At 42.8% G+C, this 14114-nt stretch overlaps 1 long non-coding RNA gene across 1 annotated transcript in view; it reads right to left on the minus strand.

Annotated features, from left to right (window-relative positions):
• Positions 1-6192: 6192 nt before the first annotated feature.
• Positions 6193-14114, minus strand: part of LOC310854747 — a 32418-nt gene continuing 24496 nt past the window's right edge. The window contains exon 3 of the long non-coding RNA XR_014568925.1: positions 6193-6230. This is a non-coding gene — a long non-coding RNA (uncharacterized lncRNA). The remainder of the gene's footprint in view (positions 6231-14114) is intronic.

Here is a 14114-nt window from a genome sequence, read left to right on the forward strand (position 1 = left end):
AGAGAATTTCTACTTCCGCGTACTGGAATTTCCATACGAAAATATAGGTCTGACCAGGGACCCAACATAAAACTCATCAAAATTTCAGAAAAGCTTTATGTAGGGTCCCGAGAGGGGCTACATGGAGGCATGAGGTGTACAGACAGTAGACTAGTAGGCTACTTGGTAAGAAAGAGTTTAGCAACTAAAGGGTGACTGCAGAAGCCCCAAGCTGCTACTGTGTGACTTTATGATTATGATGTTATTTAATGCAATAATCCCAATCCACTATAGGCCTATTAGTAGCCTAATATGCTAGTTTGGAAACAGAACTGTTTGGTTTCATGTGTTTTTCTTATTTCGTTTAAAACGAATTTGTGTTTATGTGATTTTATGTATTATCCTGTTTGTCAAGTCACAGTATATATGTCATCCTGTCAGTCAATGAGGAGGCCAATACATAGTAGTGTGAAATTAATGCTGCAGTGCAGGCTGAACAGAAATGTGTCTAATACTTTAGTTTATTGTGTCTTTAACTGTCTTGTTGCAGTTCCGTGATGTCCAGTAAAATGGCAAAACTACACTGAAATGGAGCAACGCTGGCTTTATAGTTTCCATGCACCATATGTGAGTGAGTCTTTGAGGAACTGAACTGTAAGCCAAGGTAACCATAAACAACGGCCAATGTAATGTATTCTTCTTGTATTGATGCCGTTATCTGCAACTATGTAATTTTGAAAAGCTGGTTACGGTCTGTAATCATTTTAACGCCCATTTCAATGGAAACGGGCGTCTGTTTTTTCTTCTCTCAACTCTGCTGCCCCTCCTTTTCGTTGTCCGTGGTGCTGATGAGGGCATGAGTGCAGGAACAATATCAAACCCTCAAAAAGTCATATTTGAGATAACCTTATTACCTGGTGAAGAACAAAACGTGACATGTTGGCTGTAATATTGCAGGTGAAACTTTTATCAGTAGGTGTCACTGTTGCCCCTTTTAAAGGTAATAATGGGCTGATCCCATCATCACTTGTGGCTTTTCTGCAGTCTCCAAGTCCATGTTTAAGTGTGTGAGGTCAGCGCACAGAGGCTCTGGAGCATCATCCATCTCCATTTCTAAATCAAGACTTAAAAGTCTAAACACACATATTCACAAGCGTGTTTAGTGTCCAAGGTTGATCTGCATGCGGCAGCACTGCATGTCTTGAATGTACTGTTCTGTTTTGAAAGTCAGATCCATTCCTTTCCAGTTCACTTCAATGCAGCACAGTTCTGTGTACAGTTCTACTCTGCTCACTTCAAGTTGTTGTTATTATGTTGTTGTTTTTTAATAAGCCAAATTCATAACCTCACAGGATTATCCTTATGCCTCATCCTATCCCATCATATTCTAGGTGCACTATACCTGTCTCCTCTCTCCTGTCCAACACTCAGTCCATGGCTCTGGCATCTAAAGCAGGTGTGTTTGCTTTTCTACGTCATCACAACATGGAGCAAGTGATGTCACCTTCCTGGTCCCCTGCCCTGGTAAGTCACGTATACATAATTGCCTCTCTTCTGTTTGGAAAGCCTCCCAAGCTGCCATACTCATTGGAATGCAATGGCATTACCCATTGATGGCTGTAGTGAAGTCATGCATGTGGCTGAACTAAACAAACACAGCTCTGTTTATGCAATATCAGCGATTTCCAATGCAGGTCCTCAGGGAAACCCTGGTGTTGCCTGTTCTTTTTTTTTGTCCTATAACACTGGTGTCCCTGCCGTTCCCGCAGTGTAAATCAGGCACTATTTAACCCATTTTGACCTGAGATCAGATTCAAAAAATGTCTTCTACATCCTGACAGTTTTCTGAAAATGCTATGTTTCTATGTCAGTCGTTATTCGATTTAAAAAAAATAGCAGACCTATGAGCTTGTAGATCTGCTATTTTTCAATAGCTAAAGCATATAATGCTAACACCAAAAGGGGTTCCCGCCCCAAAATGGGTTAAACCTGGGTCTGAAGGTGAGTGCAAACTGGTAGAATAGAGAATCAGCTAAATCAAATGCATTGATTGATTGATTTTAAGTTTTTATTTCTAAAACGTGCACAGCATACATCACCATATACATGTGTTGGGTTGCCTACCCAATGCCTCCAAACTAACTGGAATAAAACCTGAAAAATCTCTTTTTCACATGACCCCAGAGATAATGTGTGCCGACTGCACTGCCGATTTGAGTGAAGTTTGGGCAAAATCTGTGTAGTAGCAAAAAGTGTGTTTTGAAGAAAATCTAGTATTGCACAAATGACGAGGGCTCTATATGCAGAGTTGCGTCATGATCAAAGGAATCCTGGGAAATATAGCCCAAAATATAGGCCAAAATGTGAAGTGGGCTATTATAGAGCCACCATGGGGCCGATTCGAAAAATACTCCTATGGCCTACTGGAAGTGTGCGTGCAAAGTTTCACAGTAATTGGACACATTCATGAGTTGTGGCATTTTGTGCAAAACGGGCCCTTCCCAGAAACTTTGAAAATGTGAATGATGGCACTCTTTGAGTGTGTGACCACAGAGACAATGTGTAGCCTACTGATTTCCGTAAAGAAATGGGCATGGCCTTCATGGGGAGTTGCGTCAGGAAGGAACCTAGGGAAAGAAATTACTGTGGTTACTTGGTTCGTTTGATGCGTATGTGACAGTGCTTGATATGACAGTGGTGCCAGATTACATACATGTATACATAGGGGCATTACCTTTAATCCACCCAACACTGAAACATATCATCATTACGTCACCAGCCAATTATACCCTGGCATTGGTACATATCTTCATCACGTCATATGCTGCTACGGGACATACGCATCGTAGCAGCTGACAAAAAACATTACTTGCACGCTCTGCTTGCGCAAGTAATAAGAGTAGCTCTGGACAGAGAGACCGACCCAATATGGATGGCTAGACACCTGCAGAGCAATGCCCTAAAACAATTGAGTAAAGACAACAGATAGCATAAACAACTATAGCAAGTACACTGTATTGCATGGAGATACAGAGGTCATTACAAGCATGTAATAAGGTGCATAGCTGTAGTGAAAGCGATACCTGCTGTCTCTTTCAGTGGGTTCCTGAAGAAATCTTATACCCGATTAGTTACAGAGTTCTCTTGTAAATTCCACAAGTGTGTGTGTGTGCGTGTGCATGTGTGCGTGCGTGCGGCAAGCTGTTCCACAAGTGGTTTTTAAAGCCAAACCACATACTGTACTTAATGTGGAGCTTAATTCAACCTTGACCCCTCACATAGTAGATGTATTTTATGGTCTCATAACCACTGAAAGGCTCTGCGCACGTACATACACACACTTCACAAGAAAGAAAGAGAGAGAATAGGTGTCCATTTGATGTTTTGGTAAGCAAAGAGATGTTGTTCCCTATATGACATTATGAATGATACTCTTGTAGATTGAATGGTTTCACTTCACACACAGGCACGTCCGTTTCCTCAGCAAAAAAATAATTTGTGTCTTCTCCAACTTGCCCAATCCGTCATTTAAATAACAATGCTTCATGGTGCAGGGGCACGTACTGTACGTAGCTCTTAAAGGCACTGGGAGATGACACTCCTTGATAGGACTATTTATCTTATGCCCATCCATTAGTAATTCACAGATTGATTAGATAACAACCCTTTGCGCTTTGCACTTTAATTTATGCTGGCATTATCCGCCTTTACAATTGGAGTTGGACTACCGCCCCAAGGCGCAACATTTTACCATGCGCTACCTTGCACAAATTGTAACATAGATCGTCTTCTCACAACATTTTTTAGCTTTATTTAACCCCCCCTTCTGACATGATAGCAGGCAAGATAGGCTGTCGGGCTCACTGTCTTTTGACGCTACTGGCTCTACAGAGAAACATGCAGTGTGTGTGGTTCTTGCATTAACAAGATGCAGTCAGTGATACAGGCTGTCAGATTATATATATTTTTAAATCATAGTGATAAAGATCTGGTTGGATGAGATTTCTAACTTGGTAGTGTGTATGGTGCTCGGTGGTTTGTTTGATTGATTGATTGAAATATTTATTAACAGTTTGCAGAATTACAGTACATTTCAAGCACAAACTCAATACAAAGACTGTTAACTGTGAGCGGACGACACAATTAAGCATTACACTTGTTTACAAGAGGTTCCACCATGTTCAATTCATCAAAACATTTAGAGACAAATACAAAACGTGGAGGAATCTAACTTTGGGGGTGCCTAAAGAAAATAAATATGTGAAATCTCAAATCCGGCTCCACCACAAGTGCGTGACCCCAGGTGGTTATTATTCATTATTTTGATAGCCACAAATAAACATGGTATGCCTGGGAATGGGGAAAAAAAGAAAATAAGTGCTTCGTGGGTCCTCATGCAGACAGGTTCTCTTTGGAGAGGGTTTCAATAATACAGCACAAGAGTTCTTTAAAAGTTTGATACCTTAAGATCAATGTGGAAGGAGGTAAGAAGAAGGTGGCGAACTTTAAAGAGGATCCAAGGCAGCTCTGTGCAAACAAGGGTTAAAAAAACGACCAATGCGTTTCTGAGTTGCAGGCCGAAACAAGTTGAAATAAAGGATTGTTCTACCTAAACTGCACAGAGCTGTTCTTTAAAGTTCGCCACCTTCTTACCTCCTTCCACATTGATCTGTACTCAAAGGTATTGAACCTTTAACCCATTCAGGCCTAAGGCCGATTCTAAAAACGCCTCTAAATCCTGACCTAAGGTTTCTGAAAAACTTCAAAAATTGATATAGCAGAATCAAAAATTTTACATTTTTGAATACTGTACATACTGTACAGAACCCAAATATGGGTTCCCGGCCTGAGGGGGTAAGATACAAATAGGGGTTCCCGCCCAGAGGAACTCTTGTGCTGTAAACATGGTATGCCTTTTGCAAACGTGTTTGAAATATTTTAGTGGCAAGGTTGTTGAGCACATTCTGTCAAGAAGTGCTCATTTCCTCATGATGCAACTTACTAATGTGCATGCGTACATAACTTCTGAATGTACACTGTCATATGACGTAGTATAAATCTGGTTTTACTCTGCAAACATTTGTGTATTTGCCAGGCTTGTTCTTGTACTAACTAATTTTTCAACATGTGTACATCTGTACATAAGGCTTGGCTGTCCAAACAACAAAAATGGCATCTCTTTCTGTGTCAATAGGTTTGAACCGAAACTACTTAAAGCGCTGGCAGGCCTGGGTGTTCTGCTTCCCACAGCATGGGAGAGGGCACTACTTCTGAGCACTAAGGTTGCTCTAGTGAAAGCACTTACGGCTATTCCTTCACACTGGTTAACCGCTAGCCTTCATTATGATACCTGAGCTCAAACCCATTCAAAGGTAGACTCTGGCTGTGAGAAGCACTCACTGTGTAATGAACCTTGCTGAATGAGTAACATTATATGCCATCATGGTATAGTTCTGTAGGTTGCCAGTGACAAAAATGACAATGACAATGTCAAATGTAAGCAGGGTAAAGTTCTCCAGTCTCTTAAATCAATGCAGTATTTCAGAACAGGCTATACTAATTTATACCTGTAGATTATGTTGTTCAATTGTAGCCTAAGGCCTGCTTCAAATTTGGGGCCACGGCATCCTGAAGCTATGGTGGTGACAGTGGTCTGTCTAATCCCTCCTCATCTTGTATTACCCGCACTCGCACACAAAACGCAATCACGTCTTATGTGCACCGTGTAAACATACCCCGTATTTTCGAAAGGAAGACCCAATTAGTTTTATAGTGTTAAATATCTATCGGATCTCTTCGCAATATTCGTCGCCGCTGAGTTCTGTCCCCCCCCCCCAACACAATGACGTCCAAAGGCCTGCCAGGGGCCAGCAGAAACCCAACCCAAGCTCAAAGGACATTCTTGAGTATTATCTTCCTTGTTGATTCATTTTCCTCTTCTTTCTTTAATAAGTAACATGTAAAAAAGAAAAAAAAAAAGAACAGGGCCTTTGTTCTGCGGATCGGTGGGCAGATCTTCGAGGTTTCAGAGGTGGGTTTTACTGGCCGAGTTAGCTCTCAAACCACTCTTTGACGTTGACGAGTGTGGCTTTGATAGGGTCTGTGGACAATACACAGCCTCCCACCTTCTGGTGCCCTTGTCAGGGGATCCGTGTCAACCGCGTAACCTCATACTCCCATGTATCACTTCTGCTCTCACTCTCGCATTCCTTGGTGGTAATGGCCAAGGATGTGTGAATAGACTCACTTCCCTATGAGAGAGAGGGAGAGAAAATCAGGTGTATGAATTAGAGTTGTGAAGAATATGCTGGTCCACCTCACCGCCACAGAGGTATCTATGAGATGGCTCATTCTGCCCATCATACGCATTCCTGACTGACACGCTCACAAAGCACCTTTGTATTCCAGTGTGTCTGTGACTCATATCCTCACTGCAAGCCAGCTACCTATAAGTTAACACACACACACACACCCACACACCCACACCCATTCGTTGCTAGTCAGAGACACAAACATTCAGCGACAACGGCTCTGTCCCATGCACCCACACTGTACATATACACATCCTAATAGAAACGCACGTGTGCCCACATAGCGATATTCTCTCATGCTATAGCTTTCTCTCTGTCACGCACATACTCGCACTCTCCCGCAAACTCACACATTTGGCCTTGAGCCATTTCCCTTGTGCAGAGTTATGGGCTGACAGTTTTAACACTACCTGTAAATGAATGTGTACGGTAGAGTGTAGGGGAGGGGCAAAGGGTAGAGATGACAAGAACTTCGGAAGAGTGGAGCATTACACTACCGCACTGTTATCTGAAGCGACCTACGCTTGTAAAAGACAAGATGTGCATTGTATGCGTGTGCGTGTGTTCATGCGTGCGTGGCGTGCATGTGTGCATGCAACTGTGCGTGTAGCATACACTTGCACGTGTGTATGGCACACTACTGTTTTCACAGCACCCCCACACCTGTTAAGCCTTCACACCTGTCTGATCTTTCCATAACCAGCCGCAGCATTGAATATCTTCAAAGGCCTTCGAGAACAGAGGTTTTAACGTCTGAGTATGCACGTGTCCACCATTGTTCGTTGGCCGTGGTGGTGGAAAAAAGGTTTGAAATATCTGAGGACCTGTAAATCCATCTGCTTGTCTCCTATTTCTGTCACAATAACGGATGTTGAAAATGTGAACACACAGGAATGGAAACTGGAGTGGTTTTAATAGCTCTATCCTGCATGCACATAGTGAGTGGAGTGAATTTCTGACCCCATTATATGAAATAAGACATTGTTCATTGACCAACGTTTGGGTTCCAACAGCCTGTCCAGCATATTTTGCTTTGTCACATCACAGGTTTGATTAAAATTTCAAAAAAGTTAAACTGGCAAGCGTTAATATTTAGCATTAATATTTAACGCTTGCCTGTCGTTTTCATTTTAAAGAATTGAAAGAAACAAGGGCAATCGATTAGATTTGTCTAACATAACTAATATGAGCAAAGCTAAATATATACATAAAGTGCATGCAAGGCAGGGCAATATGCTCCTTGGTACTATCTCCCTGCATGCCTCCTTGTCTTCCAGCAGAACCATTACCATGACCAAACAGCAGGGAGCGCTCATGCATTGACAGCGCACGGTATGCATGCATGCACAGTCAAGCCTTTGTCATCAGAGCCCTCCTCCACACATCCCTGCAATTAACAAGGAGAAGTATTTTTTCCTCTGTAGTCAAGGTCATGACTACAGAGTTCAACCCCCAGTGGGAGGAGCACCAACAGAGCACAACCTGTTATTTGCCCGTTAACACTGTTAAACGGGGTGCTGGAGAAGCTTGGCCCCTCTGTCTGTGTGAACAGGAGGTTGGAGGTAACTTCTGAGCAGGATGAGCGAGCCCACAAGCCAAATTCCAATACCCAAAATCTCGGCTACTCGCTCACTCGCACTCAGTCACTCCAGCAAGGTGGTGTTATGGTGGAATTGGTGACCTGCTGAAATATGTGACAACCGTGTAGACAATCACATAATCTAAATGTGTCCTAATGTAATTTGTTGCAGTTTGTTCATTAGCAGAGTTCAACCTAACTGTATTTAGGCCATGTATTTAAAGACTTCCATGTAATAGTTGTGTGAACAAGATGGTCACACATTTGGCAGGTCACCAATTTCACCGTAATTTGCCATGCTGGAGTGAGCGAGTGTGAGTGAGCGAGTGGCCGAGATATTGGGTATTGGAATTAGAGTGCCGCAGAAGCGGCCTCAGGCCAGAGGTGTGTGTCCTGTAAAATGGTACGCGGGAGCAAAAAATAAGAAGAAGAAAATCCCCAAATTCCCCCCCTGTGAATGGCACTGAGTAATTAATCTCCAGCAGGGGTTTGCCCTGCCTCTGACATTATGACTTGTGTGTGTGTGTGTGTGTGTGTGTGTGGCATAGAGGTGTTTGATTGCTTTTCCCTTGGGCCTGCTCCATCATGTCCTCTCCTTCGTTTGATGTCTCTCCTCTACACAGTGCGTCCCCTCTTTGCCTTTCTCACTTTTTTTTCGGTTCACTTTGGCAATATGGATCACAAACCCACAACAATACATTAAAATTCATGGGAACGGTATCTTTAGCTGTAAATGGAGAACCTGTCGTAAAAAAACCACACTACACTCCTACGCACGCACACTCACCAATATATACATTGCATGTTTATATTGCATGTTAATATTTCTACAGCAGACAATGCAATATAATAATAGCATGCTGTACAGTAGAATTCCATCATGATAAATGCACCCAACTGTACCCGTAAGGGCCAATGTTTCAAAAAGTTGTTTTTTATTAATTTATGGAATTTATTGTATTATCTTCGAGGGGGACGAGCCCGTCCTATGTCCAGCTTTGAAGGTTTGTGTAAACACAAACATTGTCCTAACACAAACATTGAATGACATTGACAATGAATAGGTAGCTTTGAGTGTTTGTGCAAACACAAACGTTCAAGACGAAGATGAGGAGCCAATTCTAATTAGCCGGAAAGAGAAGATTGGAGATTGGTCATTGTTTGAGCATCCCATAACGATTGTGCCGGGGGGGGGGGGGGGGGGGGATGTTGCTGGTAGAGAGATGTCAGACATTACTCAGTACTTAGGAGAGATTGGCCGGAATGAGATGATGATTGAATGATGATAAGAGTGCCCCTCACTTCACACAGGTGTGATTTTATTTCATTTTTGGTGGAGGGGGGCATTTTTGAAAATGTTTTAAAAAGAATAGGCTAATAATTAAAAAAAAACTAAATGTAGCATACAAAAAACTAATCATAGTTATATCTATTCCCAACCTATATAAAAATGGGTCCTGACCCACAGTTTGGGAAATACTGGTGTAGCTATTTGTGTGTGTTAGTAAGCAGAGCCTGGGGGGGAGGGGGGGGTGTGGCCCCTGAGGGCCGGCCACATTAATGACAACCACGCTTATGTAAAGCTTCATATTTATAGAGTTTAGTCGGTCTTCAAAAGGCCACAGCTGCAAAGTCCACAAACCACTGGCCCCGGAGACGCATCCAGAGCGTCACAGAGCGTCACACACTGTGTACTTACTTTACTGTACTGTACTTGGGACAATATTCCATTGGCATGCATTCACTCCATAAAGCCCACAAAGCCTGGGCCTGTCCCCAGTAGCTATAGCATGTTCTGTGTCCGTCCACAGACACACATTGTGCACAAGAAGCACATGCACCATTTTCTTCAGGAACTGTCTTTAGTGGACATGCATTGCACGCGCACGCACACACACACACACACACACACACACACACACACACACACACACACACACACACACACACACACACACACACACACACACATAATCTACTAACTACATTATGATCATACGCATACGAACCTGGAACCTTCGGATTCCAAGACGGCCACTGTACCTCCTGATCAGCCACTGCCGCCCGACCCCTCCATACACAAGTGCAAATACACACACATACAATCAGCGCATACGTACACAATTGCACACAGAAACATATTCACACAAATTGTAATTGTAATATATAGTAGTAGATGCGCAATCATTCCTCTTTTTGTATATTTCATATATATATATATATATATATATATATATATATATACAGTTATCCCTGAGAACAGAAAAACACAGAGAATATGGTTTGATCTGCCTATGACCTCACACTCTGCTTACCATACTTAATACATCTGTGTTTAGAGAGCTGCATATACATGCCGTGTGTGTGTGCATGCGTGTGTAGTGTGTATACTCTACCTCAATATTAACACACACAGATTGACAGTGTGTTCATCAGTGTGCATGTGCATGTGCGTCTGTAATGTGCACATGTGACATGGACACATGCACCCGTCCCTCACTACAAAGAAAACATGGTAAAATACTCTTTCCACCAGCTCATGGACAGCACATTTTGTATTGCGAGTCCGATATTTATTTTGGGGAGTTTCTGCGGGGGTTCTGAACATTGTTTCCAATCCATCTTTCCATTGCTAAGGTCTGCTAAGGTATCAAGGTCTGCTAAGGTCTGCTAAGGTATCAAATGTCCCCTTGGACATCATTATATTTTCATCTTATCGTGTCGATGATGGTGACGTTAACGGTGTCTAGACAGAGGGTGTGTGTGTGTGTGTGTGTGTGTGTGTGTGTCCGTCCTGTTGCAGTACTGCAGTAGTAGGTTGCCAGTTCGAACCCGGGCTCCCCCAGAGTTACTTTCGAAGTGTCCTTGAGCAAGACACTGAACCCCTAATTGCTCCCGATGTGCTAGTTGGTGCCTTGTATGGTTTCCGCTGCCATCGGTGTATGAATGGGTGAATGTAATGCACAATCTCTGTAAAGCGCCTTGGATAAAGGCGCTATATAAATGCACCATTTACCATTCTAGATGATTTATTGATTTTTGAAACTGAATAAATTAATATATATTTATATTGTTTCTTGACAAGAATCACGCCATTCAAGTTCACATGTTTGATTTGATTGGAACCGTCAGGCAGAGAAACGGACGGACTGACCTAAGACAGCTCAGACTTCCAATTTCTGACGAGCCGAAATCATTTCGGCACTACAGCGGTAAAATAGGAGATGACAAACGATCGAGATGACATTGGGAAATATGTTGAAAATATGGGAAATCGTTGAAAAGTTATTTGGTGTATGGCCAGCATTAGAGTATGACTGAGGCTCTGAAGGATGAAAAATGATGCCCAGTGGTGGAGACATCTTACTTGAAGTACAGAAGGCCGCCAGCAGGAATGTGGCAGGGACATCCATAATGCATGACCGAAAAACCAAACAGCTGGCATTCTGGGTGGAATTTATTGTCCTTGTTTTTCACAGTTGTAGGTCAAGGCTGTCCCTACTCAAGCACTGCAGCAACTGTACATGGTTTGGGGAAGGAATTTGCAGATTCAAAAGTTAACAGAAGCAGAAGGCAAGTGCCAATGCTTGATCACACACACACAGTGTCTTGTCAATCCCAGACACTCCTTCAAAAGCTTGTGACCCAGCAGGGGTCCCCAATAATTGGCCTATGCTTCTGCAGTGATGAATCAGGATTACCAGGTTGTCTGTGCTGGTACAGTATCTGATCTGTTCCCTGGAACTTACTTTACGAGAAGTTTAACCACATGAACCCTAGCATCCCTATTCTGGGGTGAATTACCTATCTTCAGTGAAGGGGTTTGATGTAGAGGCCAAAAAGTCGAGCCCTGGGGGAGCAGCAAAGTAACACACTCCAAAACACAAAGACCCTGTCCCTCACAAACATAGCAAAGGCCACTTCCACCACTTTGTCTTCATATGCCCTTATGTGTGAAAGTATTTGTGGTGTCTTTCACACAGTGTTTTATGCTTTTGGAAACATGTTACGTGTGTTGTGTGTGAAGACCGAGGGTGCACAGAGTAATCCAGAGTGTTCATTTAACTCACACGCTGTCTCTGCAGAAGGAGTGCTCCCTCAACGAAAAATCTCCTTGTAACTTGTAGATCGGTTATGTTCACTATTTGTCATATGCATACTAACCCATTAACACCGGGAAAGCATATCTGTGTCATTACATAATACACTATACCATGAAAGAAATTCTTTGGCTTCTTTGAAGTCTGCTGGCTATATGTATACACCCCTACACCAGCATGCCTATTAGAGCATGAGGACCAGACAGTATTCAGTGTCACAGCAGTTTATTCAGGCTTTGCAGATGGTTTAAGGCATGATGGCAATGATGACTGATGAAACATAGTATCTGTAGTGCAAATTAATAAAGGTATAAAAAAGCTTAGGCATAAACAAACTAAACAAACAAATACTAAAAAGGACATTCTGTACAAGAAAAGATCAAACTTATGTACTGTACGTATAACTGTACGTATAATGCATCAGTTTAGACACCTGTGGTGCTCCCACAGCTACTCTCCAGGAAGAGACAGATGATAGATGTTGGCTATTCAAAAATAGCAGATCTACAAACTCAGCAAACTTGTATGAGCTTGCACATCTTCTATTTCTAAATATTAGAAAGATCTTGAAAGTGTATGCTTTTTGTGGGGCGCTAGCCCCTCCTATATACAGGTTTAATGTTTGTCTTTAGTTCAATGTTTGTTTTGTAAACGCCATTGACAATGAACTGAATGAAGGGAACATTTACGTCATAATGTGCCTCATTACGTCATATTGTCTCTTTATTGTTAATGGCGTTTAATGTTTGTGTTGGCACCGTTTGTTTTAAATCACCTAATCAACATGAGTTAGACTTTAATATATTAGCTTCACAGGGGTGTGATTATCTTTTTTCTCTTCTGGGTGGTCCTTCAAATCAAACTATTTGTATAGCACCTTCAAACAGCCAAAGCCGACCAAAATGCTGAACAGAGTAAAAACAAGACAGTAGAGCATAGCAATATAAAACAACTAGAAAAAGTGCCCTTCTGGGCACAGGTCTCCACCAGGATAGGAATGTAGGACATTGCAGCTTGCCTTCATCTGGTGGTTGGATAACAAAAGTAAATTATCCACAGATCCGTGCAGTTAGAGGTAAAAACACTTTTCGGCTAGTTATAGCGCCACCTTGAGGCTGAGTTGAAATTGTTCATGTGGCATTTCTTCCTCGGCCTAGTGGGAATGTGCGTGCACAATTTCACGGAAATCACACGATGTGTTCATGATTTGCAGCATTTTGTTTGAAACTGAGCACTCCTGTGAACTTTGGAAGCCAATCTTAACCAATCAGGATGGAGTCTGAGAAATCTGAAAGACCCGTTTCGTTGAATGGCTCTAGAGAGACTAGACTGTGTACCAATTTGCGTGATGTTTGGACAAAATCTGTAGGTGTACTGTGCAAAAACTTGTTTTGCACAAAGCGGCCTCCTGGTGGCGCTATAACAGGCCGTTGTGGAAATTTTGGGGCAGAGGTTCATCGTTGGCATCCAGGGAGTGTGTGTGCAAAATTTGGCATCGACCGGGTTAACGGTGCGGGAGATTAGCTGCTCACGGACACACGGACGGACGGACACACACACACGGACGGACGGACGGACGGACGGACGGACGGAGTGCAAAACATACTCTCCCCCCATGCCTTCGGCCTGGTGGAGACAATGAAAAGAGACAATAAAATATAAAACGGAGCATAAATAGCACAGAGCAGGAAATCAATAAACGGGTAAATCAAGTGCAGTTAAAGGAGAGGGAGAACAGATGAGTTTTGAGGAGGGATTTAAAAGCCCCAATTGACTCGGCAGATCTAATATGGAGGGACAGCATGTTCCAGAGTTTGGGGCCCGCAGCCGCAAAGGCACGATCACCCCTTGGCACAAAACATTTTCAGATGGTGGGTCCGTGGTCAAATTTGGTGGTCCTTGGCATGGAAAAGCTGATTTCTAGAATCACCCTAGCCTCTCGTAGCGATACTTATATCACTGTGTGGTTATTAGTCTCGTCCCTCTCAGTGTTAGATTCGTTTCTGCAATGTCCTGCCCCATATTTGCATACTGGGCTCTGGTTGGTCAGCCTGGTTCCAGACGAATCTTGTTGGCTCGTCACCACTTCGGCTGTGAAGTCCTCCCACAATTGAGAGTGGCCAGACTTAATCCACCTGGGTCAAT

Source organism: Protomyctophum parallelum (assembly GCF_964188405.1).
Source record: "Protomyctophum parallelum genome assembly, chromosome: 2".
Classification (NCBI taxonomy): domain Eukaryota; kingdom Metazoa; phylum Chordata; class Actinopteri; order Myctophiformes; family Myctophidae; genus Protomyctophum; species Protomyctophum parallelum.